Genomic DNA, 6,524 nt, shown 5'->3' with positions numbered 1-6,524 from the left:
ATTCTTATATCAACATTAATATTAGAAAACACAGATACAATTTTATTTTGATAGTTTGAGTCGTATGCGGCTTCATACATAAATAAATAAATAAATAGTTATCGAAATGATGGCTCCAATCTTTCCAGTGTTAAATATTCTAAATCCCTTTTTTGATATTTCAATTTTCATTATAGACTGATATTTTTTTATGTGTTCCTAATTTTCTGTTTAAAACATTGTTAGAAAAAAAATTATATATATATTAATATATTAAACTCTAAAAAATATTTACAATGTAGTAAACATTAGGTGTGTATTTTTATGTCAAAAATATTGTTTTCTTAAAATCATAATAAATAACCTCAAAAATTAATTGTGTTTATTATGATAATTATATCAACCCTTTTTTGTAAAATCATTATAAACGTAAGTCATGCCAAGATCATTTTGTTTAGTAAATATGCCCGAAATAAATATATGAGCATAAAAAGTATCATTATCTAAATGGTGTTTATAATATTTTAGAGGAAAGGGGCGATATTGTTATCCTTTAAGTTGATTAGGAAAACTTCTTCTTCCTTGAAAGGAAAACAAAATATCTTCTTCACAAATGGTATTGTGGGGATGTATATTTTCATTTATCTTTTTTAATGAGTTTCTAATTTTTTTTATTTTTCTTGTAGAAAAATAAGGTAAGATAAATAAAACGAGGGTTTTGATATTAATATCAACTTTCAGAAAATTTATTTGATAACTCGATTAAATTGGGTATTGTTATTACGTTGACGTACATTCACAAACAATTGTTTTAGCTAAATCCTAACATAGTATTTAACTACGATACATGTCAATTAACCAGTGGCGTCTTACGCACGTGGAATATTAAATTTAAACATCAAAGTAATCACAGAATCAAGAAGTAAATAGATCATTACGCTATCCATATAATATCAAATGGCACTATCCAGTGGGAAAGGTGGGAATAAGGCCTTGTTGGTTGGAGGGGGACTATGTATCATGTGCTAGTTCCCTACTTGGTGACGCGGGTGCCCACTGCCCCGCTGGCTGGGGGCGAGCGGTGAGCGGCACCGACTAGTGACCGACTACATATATCACAGAGACACGGGCAAGCAACATTCACAATACAGACAGATGGAATACCTAAGTACGGGAACTATTCCATGGAAAGGGGTGGCCTTCACACTCTAACAACTCAAATTGAGTCCTAATTATTATTTGTTACTTTAAAATGTAGAATACGTCATCGTATAACGTTCACGATAAATATTTTGATAAACAGAACAAACACAGATGTCTATTAATTAGTATTCCACAAATATGTGTTGATATGGATTTTCACAAAGAAACAACATTTATTAAGTGTATAAACGATGTTGAGAACATCCGGGTAAGCGCTAGACAGTTGCGCAATGGAAGCCCGTCTAACTAAGCATACGCCTGCGGGTCGGGAGTACAGGATACCTAATAGTATAAATGCCAAACAGTACAGAAAAAGTAGAAAATGTCGATGTCCTTCATAAGGAACCGTCCATATTATGCGCTGTCCAGTAGTATAATTTTGTACAGAGAGTTGATAATCTACGAGTAATCCTAGTAAGGTACGAGGCGAGGGCGGTCCGCTAGTTCGGTCCCGCCGCCTGCCTCAGGTGACCACACCTGACAGAATATAACGATATAGACATTTAAAATTAGAATAACATAGAGTGTGCGAATAACATTGTTTGACAAACACTAACAGATGCCGTAAGTCTAGTCCGCTTACAGCAGAATGCGGCGTACGATCGTGTGCTGCTAGAGAGGACTATGTATATGTACAAGAGAGAAACAGAGCCTCCTCACTATGGGACACGAGCCTGAAGATACTCTAACTTTCTGGAAAAATACCATCTAAACTCTGTGTAACAACTTCAATAGGGAGGATTGTAAATAATGATTTTATGAGAAATATATCAGGTCATATGGTACCTGTGCTATTTACCCTGAATTTTAAATTCACAATATTTATGCCATTTCTTAGACCAAACTATGTAATAAAAAGAACAGTTTAGTATTAATAAGAACATGTACAGCTGTAATGGTACAATTCTTCCTGTCTCACAACCACTTTAGTTTACTTAGTGGCGACGTGCAAACATACAAACACCTCTTTGTACAGAACAAATACTTACATATTAGACAATAAGACATATCCTCTGTGCTTTGGGTATCGTTTACAGGCAATATTTTGTAAAGAAAATATATCAGAAAATCAAATAAGGTTATCACAACTCAAAAGCTGATTCTATTGTACATTATATATAAGATGTATTACAAACTGTAAACAAGGCATTCCATCAAGTCAGTAACAGTAAGATATTTTTGTCTTCATATTATTACATACACAGTAATTTTAATGAACACATTATTAAACATTTAACTCGTGACAGAGTTTTACTATAGCAAAACTAAGACATTAACAATACAAATGCAAAACATAAACAGATCAAGATTGTAATCATATACTTATTAGGCAGATCTAAAGTATTAATATCAGTAAATGTTGAGATATAAAAATTAATGTGGTCCTCATAAATATATAGTTATATGAATGTACGAGAAGTATTCAAATATTATAAATCAAATGAAATAAACCGTTACATATGAAAATATTTGTTTGCTAAAATTATGTTTTCAAAGATGTTAAGTGAATATGGCACTCATTTCCAAAAATATTTCCCAACAAGGATACAAATCAACAGAAAAAGTAGGTAAATTCTTTATGTACAGATCTCTCAATATATCCAATTTGTTTTCACACATATATTTAATTTTTCAAATTATATATAAAATTTGCATAATTTGTCATAAGTTACTTAATATGAAGAAAATGTATTTCGATAGAAAAAGAAAGCGTTAATAAATAAACATTATTTTATAGCACAACCAACATATCCAATAAATAAAGATGTCTGTAACGGGAGCTAGCCGGGCTCCGGAAAGATTAGCTTAAAGCGTAGTCTAACAACTCGTGCGAAACAAAGAGGGAACCCGGAATAGAAGAATATAGATTAAAGCACCGATATAGCGCCCGACCACCAATGGGAAGACTGCGAGTGTTTAACCCGGCGCTCGGAACAGAATACGGGATACGGGAATAACTTAATCAGCTAATAGGGGACTCGGTATGACTAGAAGTGTACTCTTCCACAGACTAACGCTTACTCTACGGTTAAACCACCGCAATGGCCATAGTAACTATTACTCTACCAATAAAATACTTTTATTTTGGTTATTGCACACGGATCTACTCGATCATACTCTGTTCCGACTTCCGACTGATGTCTTTCATTCCTTAAAGTCTAAAAGCCTCTATTTTCTCGCAAGATCCAACAGTGAAACTTAGCACCCAATCTATGACCATCCACATACACAATAATGAGAGACTTAACCGGGAGCGGGAGTTCCGCTTCCTGTAAAATGATTGTAACCTCACTTGGCTTAACTTACTTAGTAATAATCTTAGGAAATATCCAAATTTAACAGTGGTAATATCTCTACAACCCACCGCAGTAGGTGTGACTGGCTCTCAGCTGGCGTTGGGGCTGTAGCTATGCGCTCGGGTAACTCGTTACTCGTAAATACTATACTAGGGTTTCAATCAATTTGTTAGTGTAAATAAAATATTAAATCAATATAAACTTTCAATGGCATTTTCATAACAATATGGCAAAAATCTATATAAAATACATGCAAACAAAATTAACTCACAACACAATCATATTAAAGCTTAGAATAGTACATTAGTACCAGTGACATGAGTGCAGGAACTTCTCTAAACTTATCCAGAGAAACCTTCCATATTATATCTACATCATTCCATCTCTTGATCGTCACGCTCGTATGAACACAAGGGCCTTAGATACACTGCTAACTTAGTTTAGTTTAGTAAGCTTATTTATATCATACCCGCATACAATTAAATGGAATATTATATATATAAACAGAAAATGATGTACACAACTATTAACTTGTCAATGTGTTTAAGGCCCGGTTAGGATGGTATATAACATACTCTCATACTACAATCCATATTTCCCCTTATCAATTGAGGCGCACGAGGTAAAATAATGATGTAGGGTAACAGGGTAGTTATGCAACAGGCAGCTGTTTGAATAATAACCATAATGCCAACAACCCCCCATTTACCCTATGTGCATTTAAAATTTCATAAAATCTTTTTTCAAATCAATACTTTTGATACAAATGTATTTGAAATATTTCATTCGTGATTTTATTCACAATTACTATTTGAGTCACAATAGGTATGTTATTTGTGCGGTTTACTATTATTTTCTCCGAGCGCTTCAAATAATAAATAAATATAAAACATATATAATTAATTATACTCGTCCATACGTACATATTGCAGAAAAATATAATTTTAGAATACTGTTAAAGTATGCAAAACAATGTATACAGTATAAAAATAATTCATTCCATATTATAATCAAAGTTCCTTAATTTGAAATGGAAGAGATCAGAATTAGAAAAATATTTTAAATTTCTATTTAAAAAATAAAAGCAAAATAGGAAATAATAAAATAACAGGCGTTGTAGCATAGTTGGGTAGGTGCTTAACTCCGAAACAGTTGAGCGGGTTCGATTTCTGTCAATTCCAACATGAATTTAAGAAACGTTTATTTTATATTTGCCTGGGTAATGTATTTTCAAGTCTATATTTTTAATTTTCTACCTGCCTCTGAAATTGGGGGTTATTTTTTAATTTTATAACATGATATTTTTTTATATAAATAATGGTGTTGCATATAGAATATATTGCTTTTGCCAATGTCAAGTTAATTAAATAATATTATTTAATTATAAATTATGATAAACTTATTATTAAACTATAAATTGATTCTATTCAATTTTTAAAAAATAACTAAAAGATTGTATATAATTGGGTTCCTGCTCGCCAGGATTAGTTGGATATTTGTAGGGAGGGGAATGAGCGGGCCAGAGTTTTAAAAATGTTGGCATTTGGTCATTTATTGGGCAAACAAAGAATATATGGTTAGGGTCTTCTTCTTCTAAACGACATGAGGGGATGTTTCTAAAATAATTTGTAAAACAATGAATGAAACTAAAATGACTAGATAAAAAAAAAAAAAATATATATATATATATATATATATATATATATATATATATATATATATATATATATATATATATATATATATATATATATATATATATATATATATATATATATATATATATATATATATATATATATATATATATATATATAATCATAATAATAATAGTAAAAATGCTAAGAGTGTCAGAAATGAAGACTCTAAGGAGCATATCTAGCAAGAATCTACGAGATAGAATAAGGAACATCAGGATAAGAGTAATATGCAAGATCCAAGACGTCGTTAGGTGGGGAAGACAATGGTATACGTATGTGTGAGGAGGAAGGAACCATCCAAACTCCCCCGCATCGCGCTGCACGGCCAACCTGAAGGAAGACGACTCCCGGGCAGACCACCAAAGAGATGGATTGACAGCTGGGAATCAACATCGCAGGAGGCTAATCCCTCTTAAAAACAGGCCACAAGGCCTACACCAAGAATATATATCTTTTAAATCTCATAATTTAATTTAAAAAGAGACGGAAATTTAAAATATTTTTCAAATTAATGAGCTTTTATATTATGATATGAATTGAAGACTTTGAGTGAAAAACAATGAATTTCCAAAATTTATATATTTCATTTCCTTGTGTTTATGTTAACAGACAACTATTTAAAGGAAATATTTATTTTAAAAAAATCATTCCTCAAAAATCGTCCTCGTCTTTCAAATCAGGAGTAAAAAATATATAGCACTATATAATATGTTAACAAAGTTATTTGGTTTTTAATGCCTCTTGTAAAAAAACGGGTTTGGATCTGGTTTTTACCCCAAAGTTCTCAATTGATAAATACATTTTTTTTAAATCACACACATAATAAGTATGTTTGTTGTAGTGTATGTACTAAATCAAGAGTTACCTATATACGAATAATATATTTGGATCAGTATCATTGACATAGTCTTCAATCATGTGGGTAAATTATTACATACATCAAAATCAATTTTAAAATACTTGTATAAATAAATATTGTAAAGAAATCATTTATATAAAAGAAATTTAGAGTATAATGTAAATGGTTATCCATTTTGCATTTTTGTCTTTTTACATCGTATACGAATATTATCATACTATCGGATGATAAATAAAACTGTAACAAGTCACCGTAAACATAACACTGTCACATAGTCCATTTAAAGATTATTTGTGAAAAAAGTTTTGTGATAATTCATAAATTATTAAATCAGTTGAGATCATCGTAAAATATTATTAAGAATATATTATTTTTCCATATTGTGATGTATAAATATATAAGTACAACACGTATATACATTTCATCATTTTGTGCGTAATATGCATCAATGTCAATTTGATGGAGTGAATGGCACCGTAAAATTGC

Source organism: Brachycentrus maculatus, unplaced genomic scaffold, assembly GCF_059751285.1.
Source record: "Brachycentrus maculatus isolate JH-2025_06_01 unplaced genomic scaffold, ASM5975128v1 h1tg000258l, whole genome shotgun sequence".
In the NCBI taxonomy this organism is placed as follows: Eukaryota; Metazoa; Arthropoda; class Insecta; order Trichoptera; family Brachycentridae; genus Brachycentrus; species Brachycentrus maculatus.
Note: the sequence above shows the minus strand (reverse complement) of the source record.